Source organism: Phalacrocorax carbo, chromosome 3 (genome assembly GCF_963921805.1).
Source record: "Phalacrocorax carbo chromosome 3, bPhaCar2.1, whole genome shotgun sequence".
NCBI classification, from domain to species: domain Eukaryota; kingdom Metazoa; phylum Chordata; class Aves; order Suliformes; family Phalacrocoracidae; genus Phalacrocorax; species Phalacrocorax carbo.
This window is the reverse complement of record NC_087515.1, coordinates 45,379,302-45,393,952: the sequence shown is the minus strand read 5'-3', so window position 1 is coordinate 45,393,952 and position 14,651 is coordinate 45,379,302. Positions and strand designations below refer to the sequence as shown.

Genomic DNA, 14,651 nt, shown 5'->3' with positions numbered 1-14,651 from the left:
GGTCTAGCAGAACATCGTGCTAATGTTGCCTGCTGGTTATGATGGTTGTTTTGTGGTTCTTTACAAGCTTATTCAGAGCAAACGGGTACTGAACAAATCCCTGTAACTTGAGAAATATGCTTGGAAACCTCTTCTGCTTTTGCCAGAAGTGATGTGTATGCTTGATTCTGTTTTTCAAAGTGCTGAATATGCAATTTCCTTTTTAAAATATGCAGCAGTTTCTTATCTGTCTGCAGAGTGATTCTACAGTTTGTTTGGGTTTTGTTGGGTTTTTTTTTAATTTTCAAAGAAGAAAACAGGAAAGTGGCTTTTTATTGGAAGGAAAAATAAGTATGAGGAGAAAAGAATACAAGGTTGGGAAAACTTGGGGAGAACGTGAATGGGATGCAAGTTAATGAAAACTCTGAAGAAATAAGTGTGTGGGAAGCTGTCCTAAATCTGTGATTACACTTTAAACTCCACCTCAACAGTTCCTTGAACTTTGTAAAATATTTTTGCCTAGGTTGTATTTTAAGCTTATAGAATTTGTGCTTATTTTTCAGTTTTGAAAAGTGCTATGCTAAAGAAATATGAGCTACTAGAAATAGGGTACAAATCAACTCTGTGTTACTGCTGGTTATCGCATTTATAGTAAAGCCAAGCATTGGGCTATTTTGGCTATGTACTTCATGTATCTCCCTTATTTACTGTGTAGTCAGCATTAAAAATAACATTCCACTATATGTGAAAAATACAAAGTGGTCAATACAAAGCCAGGCTACCTGCCAAGGAGGGGTTTGTGGGGGGAATTGTTTTGTTTCAAAGATCAAAATTATAATTGTATTATTCCTGCATGGTCTTATTTTTAAAAACTTTATTCTGTGTTTTTTGGAAAAAAAACCAAAACACAACAAATCCCTAAATATTGATTATTTTTGTTATTTTAGAATTAGTAAGGACTTAAAGCCTGACTGGGGAGGTTTTGGATCCTTCTGAAGATATACACTGGGAGTTGCCATGTGTTTTCCAAAGGTAAGAATAGTTCCTCTGCGTTCTTTGGGGTAGAAGGAAAACTGGTGAGCTTTAGCTGACAGTAAGAGGTTTCCCTGAGTCCATGGTTTGTGTGCAGCCAAGTTCTTCTATATGAAAAAGGGATGTAATTACTCAGATGATCAGATTTGGTGTCATCCTGAAGAAAATAGCCCTTTTTAATTCTTTGTGATGCAAGAGCAGCTTTGAAAGTATCTTATATATTACTGTGATGAAATATACTGCAACTGAAGTAGAACCATTTGAGCTAAGAATGAAAGGGGTTTTGCCCAATAACGTAATACACATTTACTTGCTAAAGGTATGTGCCATGGTTAAGATACAGACAGTGCTATGAAGAGATGAGGAGCTTGGTGCATTTAAGACCTTCATCATTCATATTTCTCAGGAGTTCACTCAGAATTAGAAAGCATACTGAAGATGGTTAATTCTAGTCCTGTCATAGGATCTTGGGATAGCAATATTGAACATTAAAGAAATAGATATGAAATAACCCCCAAACTTCATTGGAAGCAACTGAAATAGATGGTTTTCTTCAGCATGTTTTTCCTATAAGATGTTATAAGAACTCCCCTGTTGGATCGTGTGTGTCTGTGGGTCAGACCCTTGGATAACTCTGACAGAGATCTTTGGTATTTCTGGTATCCTCAGGTTCTGGGACTCCAGTAAGTTGGGGCTTTATTTTTCTGGTGGAAAATACATAAATTATAACAATTTGCATGAATTGTACATAATACTTTGCTTATGCCTTGGCCCCTGTGCAAATGTAGGAGCATAGCTTTTGTGTCTATTCATGGACAGCTTGGCTGCTTCAAACTGTCCCTTATGCCTGCAAGGGAAGATTTAAGGTATAAGACTAGAGATTTTTCTCGACTGATACTGCAGGATGGTTATTATTTACCTTTAATTTTAAGTCTCATTACCCTTTTCCTGTTAGGGCTTTCCATCCAAAAGGAGCCTTGAAATGAGTTCATGTTCTAGATGCACTTTCTGTAAACCATGAAAAAGGAACCTTTCCATTTGCTCTGTCCTCACCTTACTGCCCAGAAACTGTATTTCTGATTAAGTTTTAAATCACCATGAGAGAGACAGAAAAATTATACCTTTCTTATGCCTGTCCATGAAAACCTCAGTATAAATCCACCTGGGAGATGGGGCAGGAGGGAGAAGTCAGTCTTGTCTCCATTGCTGCAGCTGCTAGCTGTGACAGGAAGCAGAGTTAGCTGTTGCTTGCCATCCTAGATCCTTTTCCTTGCATGTGTCCTTCTACTAAGTCAAGCTGGGGTCATGCAGAGAAGCATGAGTGTGTGGGGAGCTTGGGAGGGGACCTCGGGTGTCACATGGAAACCTGAAGCTGGGATCTAGGTTTACCTCGGATGAGGAGCAGAATGACATGTCTAACGCTGGATGACCTCGTTCTGGGAATGAGGTTGTGAAGTGAGAAAACCACCACGTGTCACATTGAAAGGAAAACTCTCTGCATCTGCAGCTTCAGCTGGGAATGAGGAAATTACGGCAATAAGTGTGCAGCTCATGGGGAGACGCAAACACAAAACCTGCAAGCTGAAATTAGACTGCTGGTCAGCTACCTATGGCATATAAAATAAGCATACATGGTTTTATAACAGTTTCTGAAAGATATTCTGAACAGAGATGTTCTTGATAGTAGGAAAATGGCAGAGCAACTTTATTCTCTTTGCTTCTGCTTTCTTCTTTTTGCTTTCTTTTCCACTTAATCTAGCACTTTCCTTTTGTTAATCAGTCGGACAGCACTGTGTTTCTAGCACCTACCAACCCCTGAGTCTGTCTCTCATCCCACCTGCTTCCTTAAAGATTAGTTTCATGTTATGATCCACCAAAGTAACCCATCTAACACCCAGCTGCAGAGATTGCAGGAGCAGTTTCACATCACCAACAAAATCCCATCAAAGCGGGAAATTGTTTTCTTTATGTGAGTGGCAAGGCAATTACCGAGCTGAGTGGCATGGGTAGAGGAGTGCATTTACATGTGAAGCTGTTGCTACAGCAGAAACTTCTGGCAGGAAAGCAGTGACTGACTGACGTCCTTTCGCTTATTATTATGGGCCTTCTGTAAATGAAGTAGGAGCAATGACTGTTCCTGCGTTTCTAATCAACCAAGTGTTATGCTAGTAATTAGGCTTCAACTGACATCTTTCTAGGCATTAACTGGAGGAAGATATGCATATTGCTGGTTAATAATAGAACAGTTATAGTTCTATAATCGCTTTCTTCATGTCTCCCAATTTGTTTGATTGCTTGTGTGGCAAACATTTGATCCTGCATGTGTCTATTTAGCCATCAGACTGTTTTATAAACCTCAATGTTTATCAAGTCAGTGACATCTTAAAGTGCTGTAACTTGCAGAGCCTAATAGCCGCAAATGTAGAACTTTTATTTTGCGAAGTAGACAGAGTGAGGCCTTTCAAAGAAAGCTCCAGATTGTCCAAACCGCATATGGATGTCAGAGATGGGAACAGTGTGAGCTGTATGCTGAACCTATTTTAAACTCCCACTCATGATTTCCAAATGCAGCACTGTGTCAGAGAGCAGGCACAGAGAATTTTGGGAACTGTAGCACTTGTGTAAATAAAGGCTCCAGAAATCTGGTTTGGCAAAAGTTAGTTATTATTGTATTACCTGTTTATGGTTGTGCAACTAAAACTGGAACCTAATGGGTAGGTGTAATTAGATTATGGCTAACGGCAAAACATATGTATAATACTTGCTGCCCAGAGATGCCAAAAAGTTTGCAAAGGAATGTTTCTTTGTTTTGTAAACGGTGATAAAGGGCTCTGGGAGGTGAAGAAATACCCATGTATTACATAGTGACAGATACATGCTTCATCTAATGACCCACATGGGTTATTTTGTGCCCACAAAATCAAAATCTGAATTAATTTCCCCCCACTTTTCAGAAGGAATTGCTTATGTGAGATCAGCTCTGCACTAGCATAGGTTTTGGTCTTTTCTGCCGCCATGGATTTGCAGCTGTCTGGAATATACCATCTGGTCATATATTAACAAATTGTCAAGTCTGTTATTGAACTAAGAACCAACCACCCAATCCCTTTGCCTGGGCTTCAGTCAGCGTATCAGTCCTGTCCACAGGATTTCTCTAAAGTGTGTCCTAATCCCTCTTTTTTAGTAGACCAAAGATAAAGTATTTGGGCAGAGAGAGAGAGAGAGTCAACCAATTTTTTTGTGAAATAAACTGTGGTGTTAGGCTTAGATAAGCTACTTTCTTACACCTCCTAGGAAAAGAGAACTGCCTAGGAACAGTCATAGCATAGGTGTGTGAACACAGAAGTCAGCAGAAATCCAGATGTATGTTTTGTTTATACTAAAGTGAAATATTGTTTCTTCTAACAGGTGATTTCAGGTTTATGCATGAAGCCTCTAGACAGTTCTTTATTCCCTAGGTGGCCATCATACACAGGAGTTAGCAGGTTTGAAGTTTTGTGCCTTTGTGATCACATAGGACTGCTGAGTGCTGCCCTCCAGCCTGTTTATCTAGCAGGAAAAAAGGAACTTACTTAATTCTGTTTTTTTTCTCATGTTGCATCTGTACACAATTGAATCCCCATGAGCTTGCAGCTTGTTTTTAATCAGCTCCTTGCAATATTGCTTTAGAAAAAAAGCCCATCAAATAGCTCTGGAGATTAAGCCTTGATGCTATGTTGGTGTTTGCTTTTTCCTACTCCCCATTTCTTGACTTTTCAGTAAATACATTAGTATTGGAATTGCTGCTGGAATTCACACCATTGGGCAAAGTCTGGATATACCACATTAAGTGAAGGCTTGGGGGTGGCTTTAGAGAGGGGCCTCTTCCTTGAAGACCAGCAGGTTGCCAGTAGCTCACAGTCATACTTGCAACCAAAGTAAGCACTTGCTGACACCTCTTCTTCCTTTTGGAGGTACTCAGTGTGGATGGGATGCAAAATAAAAATCTGACAACAGGATGTAGGGGAGAATGCCTTGTGCAAATTGTTCATTGATAAGCCAAAAATAACACCCTTCAAAAGCTAAAGTCCATTTCCATGTTCTCTTGCATCCATAGGCTTGGGCATCTGCCTCTGCATCCACATGTAGCACCTCCGTGTGCTCAGCTAGCAATCAGAGACCGCATGCGGTTACATAGGTGTGTTTTGTGCATGTATTGCTCTCTGTAAGTGCTTGTCAAATGTGGCGCAAGAAAGTGGATGTATAGAAATCATTTGAACCACAAACAGTATCAGGCTCACAAAGAGGAGTGTATATGCAGGAAACACTGTCAATTATCCTTCAAATAGTTGAAATAGACTTAAAACAGCTGATTTTATTTTTTTCAATCTTTAATTTTTTTTAATTAAGGAAAAGAACCTCCAAACTACATTTGAAAAGGCTTCCCAGAACAGCACGCTGCATACTGAAACTTGGTGTGAAACTACTTCTTGCTCTCCATGAAAAATTGGTATCTCAGTATACTTACTGGACATGTAGGTTTGCATTTGTAACTCTCTGCAATTACATCTGTTACATTGATAAAAATGCTTTTGGTAAAATAGAAAAACTAACATACTAAAGGACTTACACACTTTATAGCATTTGAATAGTGGAAGAATGAAGAACAATGTGTTTCTGAATGAGTTGATAGGAGGAATGTGCATCTTGGACTTCAGAAAGGAAGGCAACATCCAAGGAGCTAACAGTGCTTTATTACGCTTAACACCGCAAGTCTTTCCAAAATTTGCTTTGAATCTTCTCTGTTGTAATTCAAGTCTCTTCCTTCTTCTCTGATCCACCAGTCTAGACTCCTCCTTTTGACAGGTGTCCTTTAAATACTTGAAGAGTACTACCATGTTCTCCCTCAATTCCTCTCCCCCCTTCTTCTTGAGGTTCATCAAATCCAGTTTTCTAGCTCATTTTTTCTAGGTCTCTGATAATTTTCCTAACTCTCCTCTGCACTCTCTGCAGCTCAGCTATATACATCTGCAAGTAAACAAACCCAGAACTGTGATCTTTGAAAATGAAGCTGCCAAGATACCTTAAAAGACTGGTTGCAAAAATCTTTAAATGAGGATTCTATACAGAGATTTAAATCACTGCACAGGTAAAACTGGTGCATTGGTCTAACAGCTTTCAGTCAAAAGGAGCTACATTTTTTTCCAGGGCAGTCCTACTCAAAAATTTTCCAAACAAGTCAGCTAGCATATTTGCAAGGAAGCACAAAACTAGGTACATTTCATGTAGATTTAGATAATGCTGAATTATGTTTATAAGACAGGAATGATCATTATGGTGAAACATGCAAGACCACAGTGTCTGAATGTGTTGTGCTCTCTAAAGTAACATCCTCAAAGGTAGGAAAGTACTATTGTATCCTTGGAGGTGAAGCTTTAGCTTCTCATTTAACTTTAAGGATACGAATATCAGTTACCAGTATTGTCAGGGGGGAGGCCACTACCTTAAGAAGATATTCAGCCTTCTCTCTCTTGCATATAAAAGGAGCCTTGAAGAATTATAGGCCTAGCTGAAGTATGCCTGTTATCTTAAAGAAAAATTAATAAAGACTCTGCATACCTCAATCATATAGAAAAGCTACAGCCCAAGTCACCGGACCATCTTTTGTGCACTAAATCAAAGCAAACCATGATTTAAACAATAATTGTTATATGTAGTGATGGTCCATAAAATAACTACAGAAAACGAAAAGAGTCTAGTCTAATGCTGAAAGACAAGAAAATGAGTGGTGTGGGAGTTCTGCTGGGTATTGCAGAGCCCATTAACCTCAGTGGAGACTTGTGTTTTAGGAGGGAAGAAACTGTTAACGCTCTCTCTGGCCAGGCCTGGGAATTTTCATTATAATGAAAGGCACTATACTGATAGCACTGGGAATTTAGGGCTCATATTCACTGCACACCGAATTGCAGGAAATTTAAAGCTAAATAAATGTTTACTGGTAACAGCTGGCCATAACTTTTTGAGCCAACAGGCCTGAGCATCTTCTCGCTGTTTCTCCTTCATCTTTCCCTTTCACTGATAACATACAGTTTATTTGTCAGGGAGCCAACCCAGCCTACCATATGCTTAAAAAGTCTTCTCCCACTCATGTCTCTGGCGCAAGCACAAGCTGCTTGCGCCATGTTGTGGTAGAGGTAGGAAACACCCTCAGGAAGTGTATGTGCAAAGACAGAGCAGACTGTTGATTAAAAGGCCAACATTTACTTCAAAATGTTGGCCTGGATATTTCTGATATTTCCAGACTATGCCAAAACACCTTCACATCCCTCCAGATGTAGCATGCTCTGTAAATATTAACTATGTGATTTCTTGAACACCAATGAAAAAATTCCCTTTCATCTCCAGGCTCTCTACTGCCTTCTTGTTCATGGGATTACTTTCCTCTGTCCCCTTCGACAGTTGCTTGGCATCACATAACTTCCTTGCAGTTCAAAAGGAAGAAGGTGGCTAACTCAAATATTAAGATTTCTGCTGAGACTAGATAATATTTTATCTAGAACAGGAACATGAAAACATCTTTATTGTGAAAACCTATTTTAATACTAGACTTTTAAAGAAAATAGCTTTCTCTTTCTACTGTGAATGATACCGTAGAACCAAGGGGAAACCCCCTACATTTTCCCCAGATCTCTGCCATCCTTTGCCCTTCGGTGTGCTGAGTTGCTGACACATAGATGTGTGAATATGTGCCAGTTATTACTTTTTCCAAAAGGAAATCTTGTTTTAGCAGATAACGGTGATCTTCTGTTGTTTACCATTACATATGTGCGTATTTTCCTGTCACACTCCTCAGTCACCCTGGGTATAGTTTTGATGGATGATGTATTTTGGCCCAAGCTTTCACTTTCATTGAAATTGTAATTCTGGTTTATACCAGCTGCTGTGCTGGTAAACTAAAACTTTCTTACCGTTAGTTGCCTAAGTAATCCTGAGGACTTAGTGGTATATAGGACTTGTGTAGGGTCTCTGCACAGGCATGAACAGGTTCACAGGAAGTGATTTTGTAGAGAAGAGTACATTAAAAAGGTACTATATCATAGGCTGGATATAATGCTTTCTTACTCTCTGCTGGAGTATCTGTTGAATGTTTTATAACTGTTTGATGTTTCATATCTTCAGATCTCTGGACAAAAAGCTGAAATCTCTAGCCATTTCCCTAGAAAGTAACTTCACTTTTCATTTATACTGAGGAGTTTCCTTAGGCTGCAGTTCAGCAGGAACTGGCCTTTCAACTTCAAGACAGCTACAAATGCCAGGGATGGGGGAGAAGCAAAATATTTCTTGAAAGCAAAGGAGAGAAATTGATTTGCCCATTAAACTTCTGTCCTCTGGTCATTCCCTACGTCTCCCTGACAGGAAACCACAAAAATGGAATAATTTTCCTGAGACCGAGGGAAAATGCAGTATCAAAGAGCATTAATTTGTGTTTTGCTATTGTTACTTAAGTACAGCAGTATAGATTGGGATGGAAAGTGCTCAGAGGAGAAGACTCCCTGTCCATAGCTCAAAGTAATCAGTCCTAGTTACTGACAGACTATGTGAATTTTGTTGACATTATTGAACTATAGCTGTTCTGAATCAAAGTTTAATCCCTTTTGCAAAATGATGTTTCCCAACCTACTCAGTGTCTTCAGGACCTCTGAGGATAAGGCATCTTTCTTTTTGAGGTCACGTAAGTTAATCAAGGAAACTTGTTATAACAACTCAGTTTTGTGAAGGTTTTAATTCCAGTCGTAACAAAATGTACTGAAATGGTTTCCTCTTTAGTCTATTTTTCCCTTACATCACTAAATAACTCTGGCATTCACATTGGAGCTTTGCGCATTTGGTAACTTTTTGAATTTTTACTATTCTGCATTGAGAGAGGACAAAGATTTCATTCAGGAGAAGCTTAACGATACCCTGGCAGAAAGGCATGTTAACTTCTAGCTGACAATTAGTCTTTTTTTATAATAAAATTATTTTTGTTATATGAGATGTCAGTGATGTGATAACCGCCAGGTTCTGGATAATTCAGGTGTGGATACTAGTGGGGGTGCAAGGAGGAAGGGTGGTGAATGTCCAGAGCCTACAGACAAAGAGGATGGTTCCCACTGACATCAGTAGGCACCACAATCATTACTTCCACTCTCAATTGAAGCTTTTGTCCTAGAAGGCTGTATCACCTTCTGTGTGCTGTTAAACATCTGCATTTCAGTGGTGTGTGCCGGTTCTCCTTTCCTTGAGAAGGATTAGTTGTGCCCCCAGTTTCAGTGGAGTGACATGTCTGTCTTTCATGGGTTCTGCATACCGTTGTAATACAGCAATGCCCTCAGGGCATCCTAAACTTCGTCAATATAAAGGGAAAAGAGGAAGGAGAAATTGGACACCTCTAAATAGAAGAAAATTTAAGAGGATAGATGCATGCTCTTTCGCAGTGTTTCTATGTTACTGTTAACATTCTTTGTGTCTACTTTAAAATAAAAAATAGTAGCTTACCTGAATTATTTTTGACAGCTAACAGGCTTATAAATCTCCTTCCAACTACTTCACTGTCTTTTCCATCTCATTTGATTTACCCATGACTTCCTGACCACATCTTTAGCTTGTACTTAATCTCACATTGATCCCTTTACGTGAATTAACTGATTAAATTCTGGCATTCAGAACAAATATTTGGAATAGGTTTAACTTCTCCTGCCTGTTTCTCCAAACAAACGCAGCCTGTGTTTTACTAGCCAAAGAAGGTAATTTCAAAATAAAAAAAAATGAGAATGGAAAATAAATTATACCTCCGTTAAAAAAAAAAAAAAAATTTTCAGAAATTCTAGTTATCCTTTTGTATGTGCATATGCAGTATGTTTGAGTGGTAGGAAAACCCAGGATCTGTAGATTAACCACCACCTGTTGCTTACACCAGCAAAGCTGCTTTGTGGTGAGTGTGCTGGTCCTTAGCTGTCTGGGAGGAAAAAAGAGATGATGACTGACTTGTTCCCCTCTAGAGTGAATGCTGTGCTGCTCACCATTTCTAAGTCCTCATCATTTCCACTAGCCGTAGTGGTGGGACTGTGTGCAAGAACGGGCTCAGCTGGCTTTATGGAGTTGCACATCAACTCTAAATCCTATGCATTGAAAAGCCTTATGTAGAATATGACATAAAGGAGGGCAGATTTTGCCCTTCATGACTACAAGACTAGATATAGTTTATAAACCCAGCTTTTTCTGTTGCATGAACTATAACATAACTAATAGGAAGAAAAACTGGATGGAGCTGAAATGTATGAAAGAATTTATCAGATTAAGTAAGTGGTAGTGAGGTGCAAAAATGTTATGTAGCGCCTGGTTTGTCAGTAAAGGCTATCTAAAGAACAAGTAAGGGCTGTCCTTTTATTTCTTTTCTTCTTTTTGTTTCCTTCTCCCTTATTCATACTCTGAGTTTGTAGAGGATGGATTAACTCTTCATAAACTTTTTACCCTTGCCGGGATAAAAGGAAGTGGCAAAGCAGTCATCGGTTAGGTGAAGGAATGACCTCTGTTCCTCTTTGGAATAGAGATCCTTGGTGATGTGCTGTCAACTTCCAAGTCTTTTTGGTGTGTGTTTTTTGGGGTGGAGTAGGTGTTGGTTTGTTTGTGTGGAGGGCTTTTTTGTTGGTTTGGTTTTTTCCCCCCCTGCTTGGCTTTATACATTTTCATGCTGCTGGCTTTTTTTCTCTCAAGTCCTTGAGATGCCAACTCTCCTATCTCAACAATCTTACCTTTGCTTACAATTTTACTTTTCTTATTTTGAATTGTTCTACTCTATTTGTTTTTCACAGCTCATTCTCACAGCCTGGCAATTTTTTCAGAAGTTTGAGTCAATGTTACACAGCTGTGCTCTATCAGCTGGCCTTGGATCACAGACAGCTGAACCCTAGAGATTATGACCAGCAAAATGAAGACAAGAAGTTTATTCAGCTGTTTTAGTTCTAATAAAAAACCAAATAGTTTGGGATGAAACAGTAGAGTGAATCCTTCTTTCCTAGTCATGTAGCACCAAAGTTCTAGTCTGAGTAAGTCTAGGTCATTTGAGCAAGAATCTTTTAATTATGTTAACTAGTCCTGAGAAGCAAAAATAGGTCTGAGGTAACAGCTGTCTGATCTTCGTCCTAGTCCTTCTGTTGGTGATGCTTGAAAAGTGGTTCTAGCCCAGCCTTGCTCAGAGCTGCTAAGGGTGATGCTTGTAGTGGCACACGGAAGTAATGATCATGGAGTCACGAAGATCCCATTAATTTTGTCCCAGTGTCATGGTTGTTTTCTCTGGGAACAAAACCTCTTTAAAGAACTGAAATTGGAAATGCTTTTCTTTTTCATTCTGAAGCTTGTTTGGTAAGTCTGGCCTAAGATACAGAGAACCTGAGGCAATATTTAGACACAGCCACATCCTCAGATTAATTTACAGACTGTAGCTAATTACAATGACAGACTTTTTTTACTTCCTTTTTTCCTGTAGCTTCTGTTTGCAGTACTCTATGGCTAATAAAACTGTCAATTTTCTTTTACTTCAATAAAAGGTCACCCCCCAACTACAGTTCTGTGCCTTCTAACAGCTAGTGACTTTATTAATATTTAAAATGTACACAGTGATATTACCAAAAGGTCAGACTTCTAAAAGACATAAAATGTCATCCCTAATTCTTTTACCCACCAGCCTTTTTCCCTGCCTCCTCTCCCCATCCACCATTTAAATGTTCCACTTTAGATACAGTATTTAGCATGGCTTGTGTTAAATCAGATAAACATAAAGTACTTCCGTGTTGCACTACTACAGAGAGGCAAAGGATAAATTTGTCACTGATTCATAGTCCAACATCTTGTGTACATAGCTTCCAATTCCGACTGTACCATAGAGTCCCTTGAGTTGAGTCATTTGTTCTGTCACTTCCTGATTCAAGAATGCACTTAAGCCAGTACCTAACTTTACACAGGTAGGGTCAAGAGGATATTGAGGCTTCAGCTATAAATAAGAGCTTAATTTTTTTCCTCTCTAAGGCTTCTATTTTTCCATCTATGAGACAATCTACAAAACAGGGAAGGGAATACTGCCTTTCTGCCACCCTCAGCCCTTTCTAGATGGAAGGCTCTGTATAAAGGGACAGTTTCTTCAACTGTATTTACCTAAAGCAGCAGCCTGCTTTGCCTGAAAGAGAACTGAGAAGGGAAAGCATGTATATTCTTCCTATGTCTACTGGCCAGGTCAGAAAATGGTCCCTTTTGCCGTAGGAAACATGATCATTAGGGCCTCAGAAGGTCATTTGATCCATCCTCTGCCCAAAGGCAGGATTAAACAAGTCTCTTATTCCTGGTAGGAGCATGTTCATCCTGTTCTTCAAAACCTCTGGGCAGGACCATGTAGCCTTCTCTGGCAGAAGGTGAAGTTACTAACTGTAAGTTTTGTGATGGTTGTTCATTCTATTTCTTAGGTGTTACCTCCCCACCACCACCTTTTTTATTTTGTTGTTGTTTATTGTTGTATTTGCTCGAAGGGCAAATAGTGCTTACAGGCCTGTTTTCTGGTGAATCACAGCTTCTTCACTCATATCGCATGATATATAAGTGACACCAAAGCTCAGAGGAGTCCTGGTGAATAAGTTACCAGATCATTTCTGAAGTATCTTCACAGAAATCTTAGATGCAACTGGATGACCCTGATTAGATGGTGGTCCCTATTTTTTGTCAAGGTTCTACTGTCACACAGCCTTTCATCTTCTAAACTGTGACTGGTTGTAATATGCATCTGAAAGTATTCAAAACAAACTTCATTTTCAGAACAAGATGAATTGTCCTCTCGTTTGCCATTAGGTTAGTGCCTCTGCTCTTTTCCACATGTTATGATAGCATATGCAGATGCTTTTAGAGCTGGTCCCAGACTAGTTAGTTCACATTGTTATCTCTCTCTCGCTCATTCTATTACACATCTGCAATTTGTTTTTTCTTTGTTTTAAAGGATTTAGGTGATTGAAAAAAAAAAAAAAGTACATTTGTCATGATAGTGCAGTCTAGGTAGAAATATGATTTTCTGCTCTTGTTTCTACAGAAATTTTAGGCCTATAAAAATCCACCAGCAGTGTGGCCAGGTTAAACATCTTGCCTTAAAACTAGTTTGATAGTCACAAAGTTAGTTGTGCCTCTGCCCTGGTAAGGTTGAAGGTGGAATTGGCTGGAATTGTGGAGTGCTGAGAGCACTGACTTCAATACAGGGGGCAAAGGCTGTTGTGCTTTCCTCTGAGGAAAAAAAAGGGGGGGCATGGGACAGGACACAGGCATGAGGGAGGAAAAGGACAGGTCACTGACCTTGTGTGTAGTATCAAATCAGTCTACTTGGTGACCAGTAGAAGACCTAGTTCAATAACCTCTTCAGCTGAAAGAGATTCAAACTTGCATTTCTCTGTTCCCAAGGGAATGCCCCATTTCAGTTTATAACCAGGTGATCAGTGTCAGCTGCAGATGTGGAGGTGGAAGGAGTAGGAGTAAACATTGTGCTCTCAAAACCTGAGTGCCACATGGTAAATGTTGTTTAAAAGAAGGAAGTGGCTGTCTGGAGTGCTTACGTGCAAAAAGGGTCTCTGGGACCCAGTCCAACAGATGCATCTGCTTCAGGCCAAATGTAAGTGTGTCAGAGTTCAGGTGCGGGGAGGACAGTGTCACTGAATTTTAAACATTTATTTTTTGGTTATTACATGGCTTAGGCAGCCACCTGCAACCTCTTTCTCCTCCTGTGTGCTGACTCATTAATTCATTTTTAGGTGCTAAGGTCTCCCTGCACTTTGTACTGGGTTATTAGACACCTAGCTTGAATTGTGAGTTTTCCTGGGTGTCCCTCATGAATCTGAGCCAAAGCACTCATGCAGTAGTCCTTACGTTTCACTTAAAGGTAGGTGTGGTGAAGAGTACTTTGGAAGCGATATAGAAAATTATAATGATTTAGGGTATCAGGAAGTGGCATTCAATGATAAGAAGAGCTGGAGCTTTGACAACTTTTTGTGTTGCTATCTTCAATAATGGATTAACAGGATAATTTGTAGGAAGAAGTGTTTCATCTAAACTGACTTTGGCCTTGCAGTGCTCAGGATTCGGTATTAGGGAACCATTCTCCTTAGTAATCCTTATTGATTTTAAAATTTACCAGTGTAAGAATTTCAGTGCCAAAATCTTCAGAGAAGGGAACCAGTGATGAATAATGAGTAATGAGCACAGCTGGAACAGAACTGTATGAAATCAGGAGCATAGTGATGTTTGATTGTGATTTTACTGAATGTAATCTACTATTTGTGAGCTTTCCATTTTTAACTCCCTTGGGTTTTATAGCTCTACTGATTTATTTTTAATTACTTTGCTAGTACTACATAAATATCTGAGTGAATGTAGTTGGTATGTTCCAGGCTGCAGCAGTACAGCCCAGTGAAAGGTATCAGTGAGTAGAACAAAGCAAACTAAATATCAGCGATTTTTTTTTTGATCAGAAGTTATTGAAGTGACTGATCTGGTGACAGTAGTGCTTTTGGCAAATGTAATTGTTATTCCACTAGCCTCTTCAGTTTAAGGAAGGAAGAAAAAAAGAATGGGAGAAGTCTAAATAGTTTCTG

At 39.3% G+C, this 14,651-nt stretch overlaps 1 protein-coding gene across 12 annotated transcripts in view; it reads left to right on the top strand.

Moving 5' to 3' along the window:
* SPTLC3 (serine palmitoyltransferase long chain base subunit 3) overlaps positions 1-14,651 on the top strand; it is a 303,012-nt gene that overhangs the window by 129,647 nt on the left and 158,714 nt on the right. For 9 of the 12 annotated variants that reach the window (XM_064446768.1, XM_064446767.1, XM_064446772.1 and 6 more), the window contains exon 1: positions 932-1,011. The exons of 1 other annotated variant lie outside the window; for it this stretch is intronic. The gene's annotated coding sequence lies outside the window, so the exon portion shown is untranslated. Of the gene's footprint in view, positions 1-924; positions 1,012-14,651 lie in introns of those variants that run through there. 2 more of the 12 variants (XM_064446764.1, XM_064446765.1) reach the window with 2 other exon arrangements.